The sequence below is a fragment of the Perognathus longimembris genome, chromosome 4 (assembly GCF_023159225.1).
Source record: "Perognathus longimembris pacificus isolate PPM17 chromosome 4, ASM2315922v1, whole genome shotgun sequence".
In the NCBI taxonomy this organism is placed as follows: domain Eukaryota; kingdom Metazoa; phylum Chordata; class Mammalia; order Rodentia; family Heteromyidae; genus Perognathus; species Perognathus longimembris.
Window position 1 is genome coordinate 58,604,758 of NC_063164.1, and position 25,555 is coordinate 58,630,312.

Here is a 25,555-nt window from a genome sequence, read left to right on the forward strand (position 1 = left end):
TGGGGCTTCCTTTTTCATTTTGAATTCAAATGAATACATGTAACTATAATATCAGCTCAGTGCTTTCACATAGCTATTCTGAAATACTGGTCTCTATATTTCCATTTATAAATTAATATCTCCTTACCATCCTAGCACAGTTGCTTCCCCTCTAGTCATATTTTTTTCTTGGTAATGTTGCAATAATCTCTTAGTCCTCAGAGTTGCAAATCATGTAAGCCTAAAACTAGCTAGTTAGTTAAACATTTATAACATCACTTAGGGTTGGAATCAGGGCTCCCTTGGTAGAACACCTAGCCAGTGAGCCAAAGTGTCAAGTAAGGAGTTAATAGTCTCATTCTTGGACCTCTAAAAATGAAATAACATTGTTCAGAATGTTTCTTCCTTTGCATTTCCTATAGAATATCCCTGAATCAGGACTTCAAGTATGGCTTATTAATACTTTTTAATTGAAAAGACAGAATAATATATGTTTAATAAGAACAGTCAAACATAAAGTACAAAAGTCCCCCCACTCCAAAGTTTGTATGTTAAAATTCTCATACCAAAGTGATGGTATTTGAATATGAAATAGGTCATGAGGATGGATTAGAACTACTTTCTACTTTTTTGTGTCACGTTAGGATACAGTAAGAAGGCTTTAACCAAGAAGTGGGTCCTCACTAGATTGCAACCATGTTGGAACCCTGATCTTTGATTTTTCACCCAGAGCTGTGAAAAATTAACTTCTGCAATTTATATACCACTCAACCTGTGACACATGGTATAGGAGTCTGAAAAAAAAAACAACACAGTTATTTCATCTATGGATTGCCTCGTTCATCCTAAAAAGTCTTGATGGAATTTTCTCCTAAAGCTTTGGTGAATTAACATTATGTGTATCCAGTCTCAGTCATCAGATATTTACTTCCTTTGACCTCATATTTCATATTTCAAATGCCCTATGCATGTTCTCATTTCCTATGCCTCCACCAGGATGTGAGGGCGATCTGGCTGCGACATCTGTCACCCCATTGATCGCCAGGGTTGATTCCGCTGATCTGGCTGGCTAGGCGCATGTCCCCTTCCTCCCTCACCGCTCCATGTGCATCCCTCCCGAAGCTGCGCGCTCTGTCGAAGAGGACGACCATCCCGAGAAAGAGGAGGACCGGTCTTGGGTCAAGGGTATAGCTGCGCTCCCCTGCTAGAACCTCCAAACAAGCTCTCAAGGTCCTATGCCTCCATCATAGATTTTTCTTTTTTCTTTCCAAATGAGTTTTTCATTTATCCCTCAAAGGTAAGTTTGAATAGTGTTTCCTTCACTCACCTAATTGTGCTTGTTTTTTCTCTTATCTTTCTTTGCTCCTTTCTGTTCTTTCTTTACTTTCTTCTTTCCCTGTTTCTTTCTCCAAGTCTTTCCTTAGTAATACTGAGGCTTCAACTCAGTGTCTTCCACCTATGAGGCAAGGGCTCTAAAACTTCAACTGTACTTCTGCCTTCTTTGTTTTCATTATTTTTAGGGTAAGGTTTTATGCTTCAGGCCTAGGGCCAGCTTTGGGCTTTGATCCTCCCACCTCTGCCTCCCACATAGGTATGATTACTGGTGTGTACCACTACACAGGGGAGGCTATTTAACTTTTTGACTGTCTGAACTACAAATTTTAGTCTTTCCTATCTCTGCCTACCTTGGATTTCAGTGTTGTATGACCACGCTTTTCAGGCTTTATTCAATGCACATTTAATAGATTTTTCTTCTTTCTCGAATTATAGTTATAAAATGCCAGTACTTATTAATATCTTGAAAATATTTAAAACTCGGGACAATGGCTTTTGTACTCCTTGATTTTCAAAGATTCCTTAGAAAATACTAAGCAATGTATACAATAGGTGTGCATAAATATTTGATTTAGAAATATTACGAGGGTGAATAATTTTGCTAGATGCTACTAAAAATAGCTACTTGATTTTCGCCAACAATTTTAAAGTATTTTTCTATTACTTCAATCCTCCACACCAGTTCCTTACCCTTTAGAATAATTTCAAAACGATTCATTGACAATTTTACACAGACTTCTCTGATGTTTTGTCATTAACATACTTGAAAAAAATTCTAGATTTACTGTTTTGATTCATCAAGGTTACTGACACACATCCTAATGTGTTGACATATAGATATACCAATTTTGTGAAAACTGCCAAAAAATTAAGAAACCAAGAATCAAGATTTAATGGCAAATTACCCCATCTTACATGTATTTCTATTTCTTTTTTTTCATATTGAACTGGTTTTAAGGTATTTCTATTTCTTATGTTGGGAAATTGTAGTAAATTACAGAAGGATGCAAAGTCAAGCCAAATATGTTCTAATAATAAAGAGATAAAGTGGCATTATTAGGTAAAGGATAACTTCTTCACTATACTTAGAGTGATAAATTGTTTAGTATAAATTAGTATTGAAGAGTGTAAGTACAGTATCTTCAGCTACATTCATCCTGATAATACCAAAGAAGACGTCCCAGATTCTTTGAGTGAAAGAAAACTTTTCTATATAATGCTTTTAGATACTTTACCATTGAGAGGTTTTTTTAAAAAAATAATTATTATTATTTATTGTCAAAGTGATGTACTGAGAGGTTACAGTTTCATACGTTAGGCCATGGGTACATTTCTTGTATTATTTGTTACCTACTCCCTCATGACCCCCTCCCCCTCCCCCTTTCCCTCTTCCCCCATGAGTTGTTCAATTGGTTTACACCAAAGGGTTTTGCAAGTATTGCTTTTAGAGTCGTTTGTCTTTTTATCCTTTGTCTCTTGATTTTGATATTCCCTTTCACTTCCCTAGTTCTAATACCAGTATATACAGTATCCAGGGTTCTCAGATGAGATACAGTGATAGCATGGGGACAACCACAAGAAGGGGATACAAGAGGATCATCAACAAAAGAAGCTACAGTTTCACATGGCATGTTGAAAGTGATTACAACAGTGATATAAAACTCATTTCCATAATATGGTGTTCATTTTACTTAGCATCATCTTATGTGTTCATAAGGGCATAGCTATTGGGCTCTTGTGATCCTCTGCTGTGACTAGCCTAAGCCTGTGCTAATTATTCCCTATGAAGTTATCCATTGAGGTTTTAAACTTAACCACATTGGAAAAGCCTAGAGGGAATCCCCGGTATAGTATTCTAATTTTTAAAAAGACTAATATAGTAATATATACATATATTTCAATTTTCAACCACAATAATTTCTAAAGATATAAAGGTTGTTATGGGCTTGAAGGCATTCTTCTCCATATAACATATTGATGTTTTTGGTAGGGAAACCACTTTCACTAAGATCTTCTGGAATGATGACAAACAGAAAAAATAGAGTAACACCAGCTGACAAATCTTAACACGACAGAGCAGAGAAATGGCTGCAATTTCTTTCATCAATGTTAAGATTGCAGCTGGATTTCCTACATGCCACGATCAATTAGCTAACAAATAGGGATTCATTACATCTATAATTCATGTTGCATAGACAACTAGGATCTTACATAGCTGTTATAAATAAACCATTATTCTCTTCAACCATTTAGTACTTCTAGCTTGATTGATATTTGCTTCTTGTTTGTTTTGTTATGTTGAGACAAAGTCTTTCTATATATCTCATCTGGCATCAAGCTTTAGCTTTTCTTGCTTCATGTTTTAATATTTTTAAGTGAGTTTAACTTGTAAGTAGTTACTGAAAGAGAAAATTAGAAACTAATAATGTATGCTGCAACTTATTTCTTCTGTTTTTGGAGATTTATTTATTTATTTATTTAATTGTTATTGTCAAGGTAATATACTGAGGGTTTTCAAACTTGCATACATTAGGTAGTGAGTACACTTCTTGTCAAACTGGTTACCTCCGCCCTCATTTTTCTTCCCTCTTCTCTCTTCCCCACCACCCAAGTTGTACGGTTAGTTTAAAACATACTGTCTTGTAAGTATTGCTGTTCATTGGTTCGCCTTTTACCTTTGTCTCACCATTTTGATGTTCCCTTTCCTTTCCCTGACTGAGACAAACATATATACAATACCCAGGGTACCAGAATCAAATATAATGACAACAGGAGCTAAACCATAGGAAAGATAAACAAAAGAAAAAATAATTTCACATAATATGTTAAAAATAACAATGATAAAGTGCTTGTTTCCATAACTTGGAGTTTATTGATAGGGCAGTTGTTTCTTTAAGGATTTGTTTTTGGAGAACAAATTTTTGAGCACTAGGTATATTTTAGATATGAGGCTCTTGTCTGTTGTATGGCCAATGAAGAAGATCTCCCAACCCACGGGCTTTCTATTTATCATCCAAGCAATGTCCTTTGCCATGCAGAAGCTCTACAGTTGGTTGAAGTCCCATTTGTCCAATCTTTCTTTGATTTGTTGTGCTTCTGGGTATTTATTAAGAAAGTTTCTACCTGTGGCAAAGAACCCTAGTGTTTCTCCTATTTCTTCCTGCACTGTTTTCATGGTATTTGCTTTTACCTGGAGGTCTTTGATCCATTTGGAATTCACAACTCATTTTTGACACTACTTAATGTCTCCTATTTCCTGACACTGTTGATATTTTCAAAGTCTATGGCTTCAAGCAAAATTATGGTTAGGTCAAAAAAGCTAACTGGATGCAAGTTATGAGTCCTGAGATTCCAGTGTTCTGGAATCAAATTCTAAAATAGTCAGAGAGGGATGGGGTGTAGCTCAGTGATGGTGTTTTCCTATTGTGCACAATGTGTTGATTCCTATCCTTATAAAATTTAGAAAAATAAACTAAAACAAACAAATACACAAAAAAGGCTATGAAGACCCCAAGAATTCATTTACACATGATAAGAAATGAAGGAAAGGGAAAATACTTGGAAATAACAAAGAAGAGAGATGAAATCACGCAGGAAAATGTTGAGCAATCACTGCTGATCATATGAAAAATGTTAAGAAAATAGCCCCTACTGGAATGAAACTGCTGAAGTAGAAACTCTGGAAAAGACTTGAAATAGAATAGCATGTGGGCTTTTGTACTGCCAGGAAAAATCCAGAAAGGCAAATCTAACAAACTCTGGAATGCCAGGGTTTGTAAAAAGCAGAGTTAACAGGATAGAATTTATTACCAGTTTTCTAAAAAGAGTCAAGACAGGGTTAATACACAGCTTTTTCCCACCAGGTAAGGGGCACTGGGCTACTAACCCCGATTTTACTACCAAATGGCTCTAGAGTAAGACTTACAGAACAGGCTTCCACCGTAGAGATGTACTCAAGGAGTGGCTTGATAGCTCTTTAGAGTTAAGGGAATCATTGATGCTATGCAAATTATGGTGGCTTTTTTTTGTCATATAAAAACTATACAGGAACCATCAAGTGGGATTTAAATGAAGCCAATGCTACTTAAAATTGTTATTTTAATTTTTTGAAGATTTAAGGCTTAATTCTGAAATTTTCTCCTTGACTTCTGTAGAAAAATATACAGAATAGAGAAAGGATTCATAGTTTGTAAAATTGCATATATATTTATAGCCTACATACTCTGTTGGTAGTTATTCTGAACTTAAAAATATTGTTGCGCAGTCATCTAAAGTAAGTAATTGTTCTTTCCATTTAGAAACTTTGTTACTTAGTGAGTGTATTCAACTACTCTGAATTTGGCCCTTGCAAGTTTTTCTTCATGCTGACATTTCATTCTGGATAATTTTATTCCTTTCTAAATAAAATGTTTGTTTACATTAATATTGAGTAAACTACAGCCAGCTTTCTTTTGCCAAAGTCCGTCACCATACCATGATAAGAGGCACTGTCTTAGTATTTTAGATCATTGCGAGGAATTCTAGGGTTTGAGCAGACATTCGTGAATTTGGTGAATAGCTAGAGTGATTAGTTTCTATCATTTATATGTTTTTTATTCAACAAATAGGTACTGAGTTTCTAGCATGTGCTTTGCTCAGATCTAAGACCCTGATATGAACAGTACAGCTGAGGTATAGTCCAAGGAGTGAAGAGACGTAACAAATATATTAGCACACATAATCATTAGAACTTCCTTTTTCAGGTAGATTGTGCATTAAATTTTACACACCTCTCCTCACAGTTCACATGTGAAACTCTAACCTCAGAATGTTTTTAAGATGTAAGAATGATAAAATGAGGTTGTAATGGTGTACCTTTATACACTTTAACTGATAGCTTCTAGAAAAAGAGATTGATAAGACAGAAAATGGCAACAACAATAACAAAAAGAAGTAAGAAGGAAAAAAAGAGATTTGGTTTTATATGACAAATAGAATTTTTTCCATCCATGACATGAGATTTAAGAAAATACATAGTAAAACAGAGTAACAATAATAATATTTTCAATAGCAGTTTTGAGAAGACTAACATCGTTTAATACATTATGTTTTTTGGTTATTAAATGACCATTTTATAAAAAGCTAATTAAGAAGATAACATCATCTGGGAAAATGTTTGAAATGAAGAATTGCATGCCCCCAATTAGACTCATTGGTTAAGGCTACATTTTATAAGACTTCTTGGGGATAATACATGCATTAGAGCCTGAGAATCACTGTTGGTTGCTGCCTGTGTCAGTGATTCATAACTTGGCTTGCCTGCATTTAGATAGAAAGGAAATCAGGAGCTTGACTTCAGGCAGGCTTGGTCACTATAATAACTTGAGCAGAAGACTTCCTTCCTGCACCTCAATTTCTCATCTGTAACACTGACAATATAATTGATTAATTGTGTCCCAGCCTGCTTTGAAAATACTCAGTAAAAGCACCTTTTAGTCTTTGAAAATAGAGAGAAAAAGAATCTGAATGAACATGATACTTTCATTTTATTATTGTATCTTTTCTGAAAGATCTCTTTCCTGTCATAACAATTACCAGGAAGTTTAAGCAACAGAAATTAATTTTCCCATAGTTCTGGACATAGGAACTCTAAAACCTGACATAGATGGCAAATTTCCTCTGGAACTTGCCTTCTTGGGTTGCAAATGATCACCTTCTGCACCAGATTGCCTCTCTGTACACAAGAATGCCTTAGTGCCATTTTCTGTCTTATTAATCTCTTTTTCTAGAAGGCTATCAGTTAAAGTGTATAATGGTACACCATTACAACCTCATTTTATCATTCTTATATCTTAAAAGCATTCTGAGGTTAGAGTTTCACATGTGAACTGTGAGGAGAGGTGTGTAAAATTTAACCCACAATCTACCTGAAAAATGAAGTTCTAATGATGATGTGTGCTAAGGTATTTGTTACGACTCTTCACTCCTTGGACTATACCTCAACTGTACTGTTCATATCAGGGTCTTAGATATGAGCTAAGCACATGCTAGAAACTCAGTACCTATTTGTTGAATAAAAAAACAAATGAATCTAGCTATTCACCAAATTCACCAATGTCTGCTCTTACATTCCTTTACAGTTACAAGGTTTCCTCATATTAGGTGAATATGTTGATCATCAATTAAAGTGACTGCATTTTTTAATTTAAAAATTATCTTCAAGTAATTGTACCAAAGCACTTTATATGAACATGTTGATATATGCATATAATGCTTCTTGATAAATGTCAACCTTCCCATAATTCTCCCCTCCTCCATGGATACCAACCCTGACTACTCCCTCAAGTTACCCGGTTCCATTTTTCGATTATGTAGCTTGAATATGTTGAATATTATAACTAGATTTGTACACCATTCCTTTGTCCATGTTTCCTGCCTCTCACCTGCCCCTTCCCCAGAATACCATCCCTCTCACACAAGAGATAATTTAGCTTCCTGGTGTTCTTTTGTAGTTGACAATCCACCCCTCTACATATACTATGCATTAGTCAGTAAGCTATGTGTATGGCCGTGTGTTTCTTTTATTTGTTTTTATTTTAAATCTAACATCAACATATGAGAGAAAACATGTTCTCTTTGTCCCTCTGAGCCTGACTTACTTCTAAGTTACTACATTTCTCAACAAATTTGTAGCTGTGTTTATGGCTATTTGATTTAGTTCTGGCCTAGTGAGCTATGAGGGAGATTGTTCAGTGAAGCACCGGGAGGGTCTTTCTCATAAGAGGAGAAAAGAGTATGACTGGTTAATCCCCTTTGTTCTTTTTTTCTATTGCAAGAAACATAGTAGATATAAAAGCTAACTTTAAGTAGTCATGTTGGACCAGGTGGCTGAAGACCACATTCTAGGGTTAGTAAAGTAGTGAGATGCGACAAAAGAGTCTCCATTCTTTGTAACATTATAAAGCTCCTATAGTACCACTGACTCTCATAATGTGAATTAATCAGTGTTAGAGAAGTAAAATTGTTCGAACCACTATTATTTAAGGATTTAGAGGCATGGCCTATTTGGTAGAGTGCTAGTCAATGAGCATAAGTGGAAGGTACTGAGTTTTAGTTCCACTCTCTGACCTAAAATACATACATGATAGATAGATAGATAGATAGATAGATAGATAGATAGATAGATAGATAGATTATAGATAGATGATAGATGATAGGTAGGTAGACAGATGGATAGATGATAGATAATACAATTGCCAGTAGCCATTTTATGCTATTTTATGGGAAATGGGAAATGATCGCACAACCTACAACTGCATAGTTTAGTCTATTATTCTTGTAATTCTTGGCTTAATTGCAGGTTTGATTTTTCTCTTTCTCTTCTTTTCTCTCTCTCTCTCTCTATATATATAAATATTCATTCATTTCTTTCTTTCTTTCTTTCTTCCTCTCTCTTTCCCTCCCTCCCTCCCTCCCTTCCCTCCTTCCTTCCTCTCTTTCTTTCTCTCCCTCCCTTCCTTCCTTCCTTTCTTCCTTCCTTTTTTCCTTCCTTTCTTCCTTCCTTTTTTCCTTCCTTTCTTCCTTCCTTTCTTCCTTCCTTTCTTTCTTTCCTTCTTTCTTTCCTTCTTTCTTTTTTCTTTCTTTCTTTCTTTCTTTCTTTCTTTCTTTCTTTCTTTCTTTCTTTCTTTCTTTCTCTCTTTCTCTCTTTCTCTCTTTCTCTCTTTCTCTCTTTCTCTCTTTCTTTCTTTCTTTCTTTCTTTCTTTCTTTCTTTCTTTCTTTCTTTCTTTCTTTCTTTCTTTCTTTCTTTCTTTCTTTCTTTCTTTCTTTCTTTTCTTCCTTTCTTCCTTTCTTCCTTTCCTTCTGGAACTGGAGCTTGAACTCAAGTCCTGTGGGCTTTATTGCTCAAGGCTGATGCTCTACCACAGTTCCATTTCTGCCTTTTTGCTAGGTAATTGAAAATAAAATCTCATGGACTTTGCTGCTTCCTTCAAAGTGGAATTCTCAGATTGCAGGCTTCTGAGTAACTAGTATTACAGGGGTGAGCTACTGGCATCTGGCCAAGATGTGATTCCTAAATCCATCCTCTTAATGACTTGAATATTACAATACAGAATTTTCAAGCATTTCAAGATACATTGATACATCACTGCTTTTGTTCAGTTTAAACTTGTTTTTAAGGGTCTCCTTATGTACTCTTACAGTGTCAGAAACTTTCCTCTTTATCTTGGGGAAAAGAATCTTGTTCACTGCAGTATTCTTTCCCTTTCCTTTTCCCTTTCCCTTTCCCTTTCCCTTTCTCCTTCCCTTTCCCTTCGTTCTTTTCTTTCTTTCTTTCTTTCTTTCTTTCTTTCTTTCTTTCTTTCTTTCTTTCTTTCTTTCTTTCTTTCTTTCTTTCTTTCTTTCTTTTTCTTTCTTTCGTTCTTTCGTTCGTTCTTTGTTCTTTCCTTTCTTTCTTGGTTTTAGTCAGTCATGGGGCTTGAACTCTGGGCCTGGGCACTGTCCCTGAGCTCTTCAGCTCAAGGCTTGCATTCACCACAAAGCCACTTCCGGCTTTTCCATTTTTGGTTGTACTAAGGAATCGAATTCAAGGCTTCAAGCATGCTAGGAAAGCACTCTTCCATTGAGCCACATTCCCAGCCCCTACTGCTGTATTCTTAGCACTTTGTACAGAAATTTTCTCAACTAACGAACCCATAGCTTTGCAGGGACTTTATCTGGGCATGAGTTTTCCTTACACATCTACTCCAGGGGTCGCAGATTCAAAGCAAACTTTGTTATAATTCCAATGGAGTAGATCCTGTCTATGATACTGCAGTGCCACTAAAGTCATTTACACAATTTGGAGAGCGTCTGCAGTGGTTCTCAAAATGTTCTTTGTACCAATACAAATAGCCTCATAGATACAATGGGACTGATGGGGGGGGGGCAGGTTCAATGATGATGATTAGTAGTATCTCACAAAACATAGGGAGGTAATATGGCCTAGCATTTAAGAATATAAACTTTGAAATGAGAAGAATTAAAGTGTATATTCCAGTTTTACTACTTACTGTTTGGATAATGTTTTATTCTATTTCCTCTAAGTGCTGTCAAATGAAAAGATTAATTTAGTAATAAACAAACATATTATATATTTAAAGTACTAAGTTCTTAACATAGTATATAAAACAGAAAAGCATTCAAAAATCAGTAACAATATTGAGCCCAGTTTTCTACTAGAAATTTTATATGCAACTTGACATCACATTTTCTTTGATTTGTCTATTATAGGCTCAACCTACCTTCCTTCCTTCCTTCCTTCCTTCCTCCCTCCCTCCCTCCCTCCCTCCCTCCCTCCCTCCCTCCCTCCCTCCCTCCCTCCCTCCCTCCCTCCCTCCCTCCCTTCCTTCCTTCCTTCCTTCCTTCCTCCTTCCTTTCTTTGCCAATCCTGGAGCTTGAACCCAGGGCCTGGCCTTGTCCCTGAGTCTCTTTGGGCTCACAGCTAGCACTCTACCACTTGAGCCACAGCATCATTTTCAGCTGTCTATTGGAGATAAGAGTCTTAGAAATATACTCACTGCCTTACATATGAAACTGTAAGCCCTCTGTACTTCAATAAAGAAGAAAAAAATTAAAAAGATACAAACTTAAAAAAAAAAAAAGTCTCACAGGGTCTTTTCTGCCCAGGCTGGCTTTTATCTGTAATCCTAAGATCTCATTCTCCTGAGTAGCAAGGATTATAAACTTTCATGATTCGTGTTCGTTCAGTCCTTTATTAACAATCCATTGTATAATACAGGAGTTGCTATTGTAGACATTGACAATAGGCTGGAATTTCAATCTATTGATGAAAATCAATCACCCATTCTAGAATTGCCTTTGTGAAACAAATCAACATTGACTTTGAAAAAACATGATTGTTTTTAATGCCTGAATTTTGCTTTGTGGTGGTGGTGGTGGGGGGAGCTGTATTCTAGAATAACTTAATATTTGAGATATTAAATTTTAAACATATACATATTTATTAACTTTTATAATTTTCAAAGTTTTTTCCTTTATGTCATGTTTACTTTCACATTGAAATAAAATATGTTTTAACAAATGCAAGCTTATAGAAGCTTTTTTTTCTATCTCTATACACTAAGGGAAATGATGCTCAGTAGCATGAAAAATAATTCAAACAATAGATAAAATAAATCCTGCCATTTATATTTAGTCAGTTTATTACAATTCTCTTATTAGGACAAAAATAGGCACCTGGAAGTCAGCTTCCAAATATATCATGACATGTGAAGAAATATTTTGTATCTAACCTGTAATTGGTTTTGTGCATTCATCATGCCAAATAACATAGTTGTCTTATACCATATTTTGGAAATCCAATCACTATAATGAAACTGTTAAAGTCTATTCCCCTGACTTCTCACTAAAGTTAGTAAATAAATATGAAGCTGAATGATTTTTTATAGAAATTGCCATGATAATGACATGAGTTACATTTATTAAAAGTGTACATTGAACTTTGATCTAATTGGTTCACATTTAAAGATTCTTTGATCTGTGATAATAGTAATATATATTAACATGTTGCATTTTAAAGTGACACTGCTTTTCATTAATCAAGTGTCTGTATGGTTGATTAATTTGTACAAGGTTTAAATTGCTATGAAAATTTATCATTCATAGCCATGATCTCCATTTACATATATGTTAATTATGGTAAATGTAATCTTTTTCTGAATCCTTTGGGCTGCATACTAAAAAGACAAAGTGATCCAAATGGCTACTTTTAAAAAAAAATTTCCAAAGTGAACTCTTCTCGTAGTTGTCAAAGCTAGGCTAAAAATATTGCTACATTTTCTACTAAAGACAAGTCCACATTCAAAAGAAGGCACTTCCTTTCAAGTCATTTCTTTTTTGTTTGTGCATGAAAATTTTAACTTGATGTATATTACTGTAATCATGGGGTTTGAAAATATATTTTAAAATCAAGTTATCTTCTTAAAAAATCTTTAAGTAATTGTATGAAGGAATTGTCATTTAACAACAGTTTGTGAATACAATGCATCTTGAGCAACCACATCCATTTCAACCTTGTCAACCATCTCTCCCTTCTCACCCCTTCCCTCACTCTTCTTAATTTTGTAGTGATTTCTTTAGACAGAAACCATTAAATTTCTGCAAACAGAATTACTGTATTTGTTCACTACAGTACATAGTTCTGCCTCCAAGAGTTGTCAGATTTTTTTTTTTTGCTTGAAATAATTCTCTTGTATTCACAATGTAAAATTTTCCTACATCTGTTAAGCAGAATGCCTTGAGGAATCTATTGGTTTAAAAACATGGTCTTACAAACAAAATTAGTTGATTATTAAAAAAAACTTTTGAGAATTCTAAGAAAAGTCTTTGAGTAGTAGTAACAATAATTTTAAGATACTTAGAAAGATTTTGTACCAAAAAAAAAAAAAAAAAGACAACATAGGAAAGTCTTTATAAGCCTTTGTTCAACATGACCATGATGACCTTCTGTTTCTCCAGAAAAGCATTTGGCAATGAAGGAAACTGAATTGTTGATAAGTTTCTTAAAAATCATTTTTCTAGCTAAACATATTTCAGTTGTACAGTCTAGATGAATACAAATGTCACCATTTATCAGAATAAATCTCTTGACTTCTTTTCCTCTTTGGATTTGTTCTAGGATACTATGCAGAGTTGGAAATCTATCTAAACATATATATTCCACTACTGGTGTTTTCCTTAGAAATGTTTTCTGTGGACTTTAAATTGAGAATTTGCCAACCCATACTTACTTTATTATTGTTATTAATGTTTAATAAATACTTTCCATTTGCTTTCCAACCATGTCTTTCTCTTTGAAGAAGTATAGGCTTGGAATATTGTTATCAGTAAAAAAATGATACAGTGGCTAATATTTTGAGTGAATGTGATAGGCTTTGCTAGGTAAATGTTGGAAAATTTAATTATTCCTATTAAATGCCTATAATTTTATGCTTCAATTGTTAATATTTACATAATATATTCACTTTAAGAGAAGCCTCATTTCTTAGTCACAACTTAATAGAATTAAAATATCTGTCTTGGAAATCTTTGCAAGCGTAGCACCTCTGACTACCTGACGAGGCTATTTTTAACGACACTTATTTGGTTGGCAATTTTCTTATAGTCAGCCTAATCACAGAAGAAACAAACTAAGATGGCACCTGTTCTGATAGATGGATGTTATACCTTTCATCCTCTGATCCCATACCTCACTAGACATTTTTCAAAGCAGCATCGTTTCGCTCACCATGGAAATGCATCTACCTCTAAGCTAGAAACAGCAAAAGCATAGGGCAGAAGATGAAGAATGTATTATCCAACTAAAATTACAGGGAAATTTTAAGTAGGCAGAATATAATTGCCCAATTTGGAAATTAGCCAGGACACAGGGTTTAACATCATCTTTACTCTTTTGAAAAGTGCCATGGGATTTTTAATAACTGCTGGTGGTCAGGACCTTGGTTTTACCCTCATCCATTAGACGACACCTCCAGCGGTGCAGTGCCCCTAGTACCATGCTGGGGCATCAGTTCAGTACTGACTCAGTGAAAATTGTGCCACCTACTGAATCATCCACAGCTTATCTCAGACGGTCCTGGCTTTTAGATATTCTCTGGAGAGCTGTTAGGAAAGATGGGACCAGACTCAATGATGCTTAATTTATGAGATTTCAAGGTTTGAAATGGTTGAGATCTCAGACCTAAGTTTTACTTTCCAATTTTAACTAACAGAATTTTCAGGGTTATTCCATACTGATGGTTCAAAGTAGTAGTGCTGATGATTAAACTCTACATTAGATACACCTCTTTTTGGAAAAGTAAGAATATTGAAAATAAGACCTGTACCTGCATAAATGCATGCTTAGAAACATGGATGTGTTTAATAACAAGCAGATTCCCTCATTTGATAGGTATTTGCTGTGCTCAAAATGGTAAAAGTGCTACAACCAAAATCTATTTAAAGAATGTAACTAAATGTGTACTAACAGGAGCTCCTTTTCCTCTGGATTTTTAAAAAACAAGGACCCAATACTTAAAAAAAAGCAAATGCAAAGGTAGTTGACTTCAACAATCAAATAGAATATTTGTCAAAGAAAGCCCTTAGAAAAGGCTTTCCTAGAAAAAGAAAAGAAAATTCTTCCTATCTACAAAGATTTTCCATATAGATTGATTGTTGTAAGAATAACTAAAAGAGAATCAAGTTTTTTAGTCAAATTCAGATACATTTAAAGCTAAAGAATAAAACATAGGTGCTTTCTGGCTTTTGTGCTTCATTTTTACCAATTTTTCTCAACCCTATTAATATCTGTATAATCTATATGATGATTTCTTTTTAAATGCTGGTCTTGTGCTATGTTTAGAAATATTGCTCTTTTAAATTATTTTAGAAATTAATTTTGGCTGCTAAAAGTGTCAGCATCCTGTAATTGAGAAACTGTTGATGAAAGTGTTTCCTGAAGTGTTACCTTTGGAAATTATATTGAGTAAATCTAGTTGCTGATGTGTGAGAAAAGAGATGGTAGTTATAATAAACTGAGACACTATACCTGAGTCTGTAAAAGTCACACCCATGCATACCTGTCTTTTGCTTGGTACCATAACTTCTCAAAGTTACACGTGTGTGTGTGTGTGTGTGTGTGTGTGTGTGTTTGTGTGTGTGTTTGCTAGTCCTAGGGCTTGAACACAAGGCCTCGGGCTGCCCCTGAGCACTTTTGCTCAATGTTAGCACTTTACCATTTGAGTCACAGCTTTACTTCTGGCTTTTTGGTGGTTGGTTAAAGATAAGGCTCTCATTGACTTTGCTGCCCAGGCTGCCTTCAACATATGATCTTCATTTTGTAGCCTCTTGTGTAGCTAAGATGAGCCACCAAGACCACACACACTTATTTCCTGTTTTCCATTTTTTCATCTAATCACTGTACAGATCTAACAACTATTTACTTTTTCTCCTACTGAAAAATCTGTGTTAAAGAAAAATCTTTCTTTTTCTGGTTACCTCTTTGTCAGAACTTACTGATGTTGTCCTGTGATTTCATTATTTCTTTCTAGCATATTGATAAGTCAAACAGTGGGAAATATGAGCATCAGGAGTAGACAAAATAGTTCAGAAAACTGGCATGGTGAACTGTGCTGCTGTGATAGGCTTAAGCTACTTCCTCAAGGGCCTGGTAGCTACCAGATGGAAATATCAGTCATTGGTTTTCCAATAATTATCAACATGACAGTCATTGGTGTACATATTTTTATTCTATTATTAAAACTGAAAATCTGAGCAACAGGAGCTCTCTGAGTAGATTAAACAGCTCTTAACTAATCCATGAAAATATCTATATAAATTACCGTTAAACCATTTTATTTATTTGTGATGTTTCTGGGGTTTGAACTCAGAACTCTCTGCTTCCTCTGCTCAAATGGGTCAGTTTCTCAGTGCTGCTGTGCCTTTGGTATATTTCCTATTGAGATTATCATAACTTCTTACAAAGTTGAGTTCAAAATAATATTTGTGTCAGAAATAGTGATCATAATTAATAACTAATAAAATTTAACTTTCATTTAAGGAATGCATCTGACTGTCATTTTTTTCCATTTAATAAATGATCTATTCAGCACTTTTATATATTTCTTCACACAAAATTGTTTTGAATTCTCTTACATTTTTGTTTCTAATTACTTTATTCTCTGTGAATATCATTAAACCACTGTTAACCCCAATGCTCTTCAAACTTTGACTTTCAAATTTAGTATTTCTTGCTTCTAAATAAACTATACTGGATAAATGTGTTTCCTACAACCTATAAAGAGAGAAATGAAAAGAAAAAAATAATAATATCCAGAAACAATTGGTTCAACTTTAATCTGCCAAAATATGGTCTGTGGCTCAATCCATGTTTGTTTTACCTATCTACAATGAGGAATATATTTGTTTGTATTTCTGATATCAGTTACAAAACTCTTGTTCCTCAATACAGGAAATTCAAACAATACATAACAGGCAATTAGGAATGCTAAATTTGCTCATTTTCTCCAATTATTTTCAATTAAATTTACACCTCTCTTTAATGTATTTTCTCCAGTTAGAGGTTTATTTCTTTGTTGATGTATTTCAGGCAAATAATTTTAATAAGATATAGGTGATTTTGATAATTACTAACTCAGCCTGCTCTTACATTGTAAGTATAAACCTCCTCACAAAGAAGTGGGCAAAGAATGAATTAGTTTCTACATCTAAAATGTGCAAGTCACATGTTTCTTCAGCAAAATTCTTCCTGTTCTGGAAGCAATTTATCAAAATTTAGAAGAATTTCATATCAGAAGCGCTGACAGATTCAATACAATTTTAAGTACAATGTTAAGTATACATGTCAGTCATTCAAGGAGTATATGAAAGGCACCACAAAAATGTTTGTAAAATAAAAACAAAAAATGTTCACTAGTAAAACTAACATATTTGTAAGGCAAGATATGGATGTGGGGTGGTTGGTGGTATTGTAATTTGAACTCAGGACATTATGCTTGCTAGGCTGTTATTCTACTTCTTGAACCATGCTCCCAGCCTTTGTATTTTGTTATTCTTCAGATAGTTATTCTTCTTATAGATTTGGCAGTGCCAAGCCTCTGACTTTGGTACCCCCTCAGACAGTTGTATAAGCCACTATATCAGGCCTCATATATAAATTAATAAATTCCAAAATTCAGTGAATTGAATAACATCACTCACAAAGGTATATCCATGTCAAATCCCTAGAGATTATGAATTTTACTTAATGTGGAAAATCAGTGGTTGAAAATGTAATTAATTGCAGGATCTTGAAATAAAGAGGTCATTTTTGTGTTACCTGGGTGGATCTTTCATTATAGGGAAAAGAGTGTTTATAAGCTATACACAGAGGAAGAATACAAGACAAAAGGAAAGAGGACAATGTGAAGACATAGGCCAAGACTTGGTTTCATTAACCAAGGAAAGCCAAGGATTCTGAACACTCACAAAACACTAATTGAGAGGCCCAATTGGTACACTCCAACATGACACCTGGAAAATTTGTTGTTGACACCTTGTTTTCAGGCTGCTGGCTCCTACATCTGTGAGACCACCCAATTTGGGGTAAATTGTCATGTCAACCTTTGAAAATGAATATACTACACAATCCATTTTGAGATACACATTTGTCAGAGCAATGATGATAATAGCATAAGGGAACCAAATAAAAGATCAACTAGTAAAATTATTTCATAAAGGAATGACAATATGGAAGTTTATTTCATGTATTATATAATGTTATTAAATCTAGTAGATTAAATAATCTAAATCTTCCACTATTGAGAATATCAAACCATAAATGCTTGAGTTTACTTGTACTTTTCTCCAAGGAAGTACTTGTGAATTATGTAAAACTTTGTAAACAAACCACAATCATGCCACAGCCCTGAGATGAAAAATAGGTAACATATCCCAACAAGTGAAAGCCAATAACTAAACACTCACAACCTCCCATGCTTGGAATGTTCTGTGTGGCAAATAGAGTAATTAGAAAAGGGCCCAATAGATGGATGGAACCAAACCATGCAGGCCTAGGTTTCTGTAATAGTCTAGAAGATAAACTAGTGTCCTAGACTAAAGTAGTGAAACAGGTCATGACTTACATTAGGAGATTTTTCCTGTTTTATTGGTTTTTATTCCTTTGAATCCTAACAGTATACTCTGGATTGGAGTATACTGGAGTTGACACTGTTACAAAGCTTAAATATTCAGGCAAATTAATTTCCAAATGAGGTTCCAAGTCATTTTAAATTACTAAACAATAAGCTACTTGTATCCTCAACTGTCTACTTGCTATTGGTTCTTTCTACTGCCTGGTTCTCTGATCTATCTTGGAAAGTCAGGGAAACAATATCAAATGAACAAATCAAATACTCAATTGGTTTACAATTGTGTATTGAGTGTTGCTTTGTGAGTAAGTAGGATCTGGGATGATTGAAAGTTGGAAAGTCTCAATTGATCTTGTTAGGACAATATGTTCTTCTTGCCACTGTGTTCCTTCTTTAGTAAGTCACATATGGATATAAGAATAGAGTTTTACCAGGTCTGTTCTTTAGGCAGGCCTCATAACTCCATCAAGCCTAGGATATGTGCTGTCCTATCTCTAATCATAATACTAACATAAAAAAACTGGTAAATTAATTACAATCACACATACTGTCTCATAGTGGCAATACATAGTCTAATTCTAGCAATCCTGCACACCAATGCAATAGATTCACATTTAACTTAATACCATGTTTACATTTTACAAGTTAATACAGTCTTTCCATATATTATTACAATGTCATGACATAGAGAAATCCATGATTTCTCCTCTTTTCAGAGGAAGAAACTGTTTTTTATTTAAAATATGTACAAAATCTATAGAAAGAATATCTGGAATTCTGTAGTATTCAGAAAATTATTTTTGCCACTAATGTAAATTATTGAAACTCATCTCCAATGCCAACAGACCCAGACTTAAAATTTTTAATCACATTACCGGTTTGTTAATAAAGGAAAAAAAAATGTATGTTCTAGGAGACATACAAATATGGATATGTAGAAAAATACATGTTTAAAGAAAAACTTTAAAAATTAATGAACTTCGGGCTGGGGATATGGCCTAGTGGCAAGAGCGCTTGCCTCGTATACTTGAAGCCCTGGGTTCGATTCCCCAGCACCACATATACAGAAAATGGCCAGAAGTGGCGCTGTGACTCAAGTGGCAGAGTGCTAGCCTTGAGCAAAAAGAAGCCAGGAACAGTGCTCAGGCCCTGAGTCCAAGGCCCAGGACTGACAAAAAAAAAAAAAAAAAAAAAAAAAAAAATTAATGAACTTCAATTTCTTAACATTATGGAATAAAAACAATCTTTCTCAATCCTAGAAAACTTTCATTTTGAAAATAAAATATTTCTTAGAACTAAAATGATTTAGAAAAGAATACTAGTTTTGTTTTGCTTTTTTTTTTTTTATTTTGTTTCATTTTAGGCTCAAGCTTTAAGATAATAAAGCAACATACGCTCCAGGGAGGAACAAAAGAAAGGGGAGGGTCACCCTTACAAGTTCCCAGAGGTAGTTAGAGGGGGAAAAATAAGAAAGATTGAATAGGATAAACCAGGAGCAGTAAGAAAAAAGAACTACGATTCAAGGATATGGGTAAATCTCTTCAACATAGCTTTTAAAAAGGTTTGAAATAACCAGCTTTTGTGTAAATAAATCTGAAGACTCTGGGCTGAAGGTGACTGACAACTGAATCTAGATCCCTGCGGGAGTGTCACCTGGGGATTGCCATTGTTGGCAGCAGTTTCTTCAGATTGACCCACAAGAAACATTATCTCAAGAGGATTCTGACAACAACCACCCCAAGCAGCCCAGGAGGCAGGAATAGGCAACTTAGTCTCCCTTAAGCTGTAATTATAGCAGTAAGAGGAACAAGGAGTGTTAACTGAGATGAGCTTAAGTCTCTCTCCAAACTCCAATTAAAAAAAGGATTCAAGTACCCAAAGATTTTTTTTTTCTCAGGCAAAATTCGGAGTTTCTCTCATCCTTTGTGAGTAGAAAAAAATAGAAAGATTTCTGTCTGTCCTTAGGAAGTGCTTAACTGAAGAAGATATTATTGTGGGTTGACATTCAGAGACCTCCATTTCAGTAAAGTCAATGTGCTTATTTATAGTCAACTTCAGTCCAAGTCCACTTAACTAGTTGTTTCATCTAAAACCTTGTATTACTGTTTCAATGCCGTATGAAACAAACCCTTAGGTCGTATACTGTTACTCTGTCCAATTAAAGAACAGCATTGGTCCCATCTATTTACTGTCTTTAAACCCTGGCCCTGCCATTATGCAGGATGAAATATGTTCTGCAGGGGTACTAAAGTTATCATAACCAGACTTTTGAAAAGTCATAAAAAGCTGATAAATCGAATGAGAGGTTAGAACACAATTCATGCATTTCTAATTCTTGTATGCCACTGCCTACTACCCGTATCTGAATTTAGAGTACAGGGACAGAACTTCCTGTCCAGCAAGGAACCAAAGAACAGAATAAAAACAGTAGATAGTTTTGTAAGGCAATGGTCTGGGTTGAGTATGTTCATGTTTAAGTGGATGTTCTTTTTAGTCAAAGGGATAAATAAAATGATAATTTCTAAATGCATATCATAATCTACATTAATAAAAACAAGGAAGTTTTCCATTGTTATAATGAAGTATTTTTTGTGAAGGATTACCTTCACATTGTTTCATTTAAAACTATGGGACTCTGCTGGCCTAATGGGCTCTCTTGTTACTCTGCATTTATGAATTTGTGTTTAACTTTTCCTGTCTCACCTCCTCTTACCCTGCTCATGAATCCTTGTTTCTACAACAAAACTCTGTAAAATATGATACACAAATCCATATATCTACATCAAAACACTCTGTAAAGGGAACCATCAGGCAACTGTGAAGAAATCACAGTCTCAAGGCCACAACTTTTTGTGCCTGTCTTGGGGCTTGATCTCAGAGCCTGAACATTATTCTGATCTTTTTTTGTTCAAGGCTAGTGCTCCACCACTCAAGCTACAGCTCCACTTCCAGATTGCTGGTGGTTAATTGGAATTAAGAATCTCATGAACTTTCCTGCCCAGGCTGGATGTGAACTACAATCATCAAATCTCAGCTTCCTGAGTAGATAGTATTATGGATATGATCCACCAACTCCTTTCTGTATTTGTTTTTAGCAACATGGTTTGTGAAAATTGAATGAGTTATTACATGCAATGGTCTCCAGCACAGAGTAGATATTTTGGAAATTCTTGTGAGATGCACAGTACTGAAGATAGGACTCAGACTTGATATTTGCCAAGTAGATACTCTACCACTTGAGCTACACCCTAGTCCATGTTTGCATTTGGTTTCATTTTATGCCTGGGAAAGCTTAAAGTATGATCCTCCTATTTGGTGCTTCTCCATGTTGCTGGGGATGACAGACATTCACTACTGTACCTAAATATTGTGCTTTCTCTATAGCTGAGTTAACAAACAAGTACAATCACATTCAGATAGTGGATGAAATGGAGTCTCACAAATTTTACTCACAGTCTAGACTTAAACCATAATCCTCAGATCTCCACCTCTCAAGTAGCTGGAATTACAGGTTTAAGCCATCACACTCACCTAGGAGAAATATTACATGATAATAGCTTCATGTAATGAAAAATTGTAAGAATCTAAATGACAAATTGAAAAAAATCATCTTATTTTTCTTTATCAGTATCTTTAATTTAGATGTGACTCCAGGAACATTACTTAACTAGTATATCTGCTATCATTTAGAAAATGGAATAATAAAATTTAGCCGCCTTGCCAAGACCTGTACACATTAGATAAATAATTTAGAACTCCTTGGTCATAAAAATATCACATAAATGTCAACTTTTATTATTCTATTTTATATGATAAAATATTTCAGACAACAGAATGAGTTGGTTTGTAAAACATGATTGTGTTCATAGAATTGTATTAAATCATCAGATTAATTTTTCTTGAACACTTGGCTGCCTTTATAGTAGAGTTACTACTAACACAGCTTGATAAAAGCTTCTGTTATTGGATGTATGCATGAAGAGAAATACATCAGTAGTAGTCAAATCTCTTAATGTAGCTACGCAATGAGACTTGCTTATGGATATTTCACTGAGCTCTGTAAATAACAATCACAATCACATCTGAACCTAGAAAAAATATTTTGAGCAAGCATCACCCAAAAAGATCACAAACTCCAACTCCAACTCCAACTCAGTGGGAGATCTGCCCCTTACAGAGGCTATACTATTTATTATTGAAGGCCTGTCCTTCACTAAATACATGTAACTGAACTGCAGATGTAAATTAAGCTTTTGGTATTAGAGGCTGAGAAAGGAAGAATTTATTGAAAGGGAAAAATGCTTAAAAAACAGTTTACCATTGATAAAAATTAGTGCAGTAATTAAACCAAACATAATATTGATTGGCCATGGCAATTTGTCATTTTTCAACCATTGTTTTGCTTTTGTAACCTTAGAAATCTGTGTGCCTTACTTCCTTTATGCACTGAAGTGTGTGATAAATATATTCTTAAGTAAAATACATTGCTATTTAAAATGCTAATTAGCGATGTTCATATTTACAAAATAGGAAGAAGCTAAATATCAATCGATATCTTTCAAATTAGACTCACTAAAGGAAAGGCAAACTAGGTTTGGGTAAAAAAGAGGTGAAAAATTATTGTCATTTCTTTTTGAATGTTTATTCTCATCCTTGGCTCCACCTTCTATTAATCATTAATTTTTTCACTTCATTTGGAAGAAGGCTAACACAAGATTGACTGATGAATCTTGTCTTTACCAAAATTGTCTGCCAACTTAGGGTTTTAGAAGAAAATTATTAAGTAATACTCAGTTAATATTATGGGTCTTTTTATCTCCAGTAGCAAAAAGAAAAGTGGTAAATACAACTTAAAATTTCAAATCAACAACTAGTTTTCCTAGATGGTTCTAGTAGTTTATGACTAGCTCTAGATACTCAGTAAGATGCAATCTGATTTGAAGCTAGCTTAGAGGGCAAAGTCTATGAGACTCTGTCTTCAAAATAAGGATCAAAATGCTGAGCTGGAGATGTGGCTCAAGTAGTATAGCACTGAGCAAGCAAGCTAAGTAAGCATGTGGCCCTGAGTTCAAACCCCAACAGCAACAAAATATAACATAATAAGGATTCAACTTATACACAGTTTTAAATAGCAAGCCAATCTGTAATGGTATAGATAAAAGTCCTGTGGACTTGGAATTGGAGACCATAGTGTTTAAGAGGAACACAATTGCCTTCAATCTTCTTACTAAAATTTCATGAACTGAGTAAGATTAAATTCTTACCACAAACAAAAATTCAAACTCACACATTCACCAGTCAGATAAATTTTGTCCTAAACCCATGTGTGTTCTCGTTACTCATTCTGTCTCTTAAAATTTCTTTATTTTATTTTTGAACATCCAGAATACCCAGAGTGCTACAGTGTTCATGATTTAATTTAAATACAATTATTACTAAAAAGAACGTGAAGCCGCTAGTTGGCTTATGCCTTCTAACTTGTCTCTTTTATTGCCTCCTATTTTGTGTCATTCCTGGTGCTCGACCTCAGGACCTAGGCTCTGTACTTGATCATTTGGGCTAACAGCTATTGCTCTCCAAGTTGAGCCATTTTCAGTTACCTCTTATTTTGAAAAGAGTTTTCCTTTTTGTTTTCTCCCATCCAAGTACTAACCAGGCCTGACCCTGCTTAGCTTCCAAGATCAGATGAGGTCGAGTGCGTTCAGGGTGGTATGGCCATAGACTTGCTTTTTGTTTTCTAATAGGGTTCACAGGTAACAACTTGAATGACAAAATTCCATTTATTAATTAAGAAAAAAGGATTTAAAAATCTTGTATTTTTCCATTGGTTCATTATTTACTGATGCTAAAATTTATGATTACAATGAAGTAATTTCAATAAAATATTGTTTATTATTGCTATAAATGATCTGTAGCATTTATCCTTAATTTCTCTCTTCCCTATGATATGAGTATTCAAACTTCAACCATTTTGTCATTTGTGTGAGCTTTCCTTGGCTCCTGTGGTTGGTAATGCATGTTCGTAAATCTTATTCTCCTTTTTCAGTGAATCTGTCTATTGTCAGATAATGTCTTCATAGAATTGAACTTTCCTTTAAGGACATTCTCACAAAACCAAGTCACTCCCTATGTGTGCAAGGAAATAATACAGGTGCATTAAGTATATGTGGAAACATCATAATATGGTAGTTTTCATAGTACTTTTCTGTCTCAGCAGAAATCAAGGACACTCTGGCTATGTCAAGAGGTTAGCCAGGTAGGTCTATGCTTCCTCTTCTTCAGTACAACAGTTTTCCTTTATCGATTGTATACACTGTTGACACATTGAATTTCATTTCACTGATTTTAAATGTTTGTCTCTAAAGAAAAAGCTTGAAGCAAATACAGAATAGATTGATCTCTTTACTCATAGTACTGTCAATTGCAATGTTCTTAGCACTATGGATAAAGCCAGCTTGACAGATGTATATTCTGAGTGGAGCAAGGTACCATATTGTAGTACATTCTAAATTTTTTGGCCTCCTTTTTATCAGTATGAGTTCTTAAAGTTTACACTGAATATGTACTGGTGAGCCAACTGTGGTAGGTAGTACATAAATGTTACTCCACCCCACAGGTGGCAGAGATAGCAGGCTCATGCTTTTCACATCATCCAGGTTTATAGAGTTTCTGAGTTACTGCAGAGACCCTGTCTAACAAAACAATCAACCATAAAATACAAAACAAAATTACTGTTGACCTAAAAAAAAGTAAACTAGAGAATTCCAAACTATACAACTAACAAGGACCCCTCCCATTAGCCACCCAAGTAATATCATTTCATGTCGCCCAGACTTTGGAAAATCCATCCAACAAAAAGAGCCCTGTCTTGTATTTTTATGAAAATCAGTCTTACTTGGAAAAGCTCCTGTAAGAGTCAAAGGAACTAAACTGGAGTCCACACTTTAAGGACTACTGACCTATTATTTTCTGTACACACTAAAGTACTGAATAATGCATTAAGTTAGGTATGTGTTTTCCCCATCCCTCCATCTCTGCTTCAGGTTCAGATGAAACTGGAATGATGGATGAAATTTACTTCAAGGAGGTTTAACAAAATCGTTTCAGTAATACGTTCATTGTTTAAACCTACATTTCTACCATCCTTTAAAAAGTTATAGTGGTTTCTTTTATTTTGGCACAGGAGCTGCCCATCCCTCTCTTGAAGGAGTGAGTGTGTGTGTGTGTGTGTGTGTGTGTGTGTGTGTGTATCTATCTATCTAGCTAGCTAGCTAGCTAGCTAGCTAGCTAGCTATCTAGCTATCTAGCTATCTATCCATCTACCTACCTATCTATCTATCTATTTCAATTAAATGGAATATGGATCTTTGGTTTGCTGTTGACAAAAAGGTTGGATTTTCTTACCTTTATCTGTTCTTTTCTCCTTCCCTTAACTTAGGTCTGTGGATTGGGGGAGGGGATGTGGGGAGAATTCTACTAGTCAATAGGCTAGGAGAGAAACCCAGGACAGAGAGCATCAGCAAAGGACAAGGTCACTTTCCAGATTTTACAGAGTGATTCCCAGTAATCCTATCAA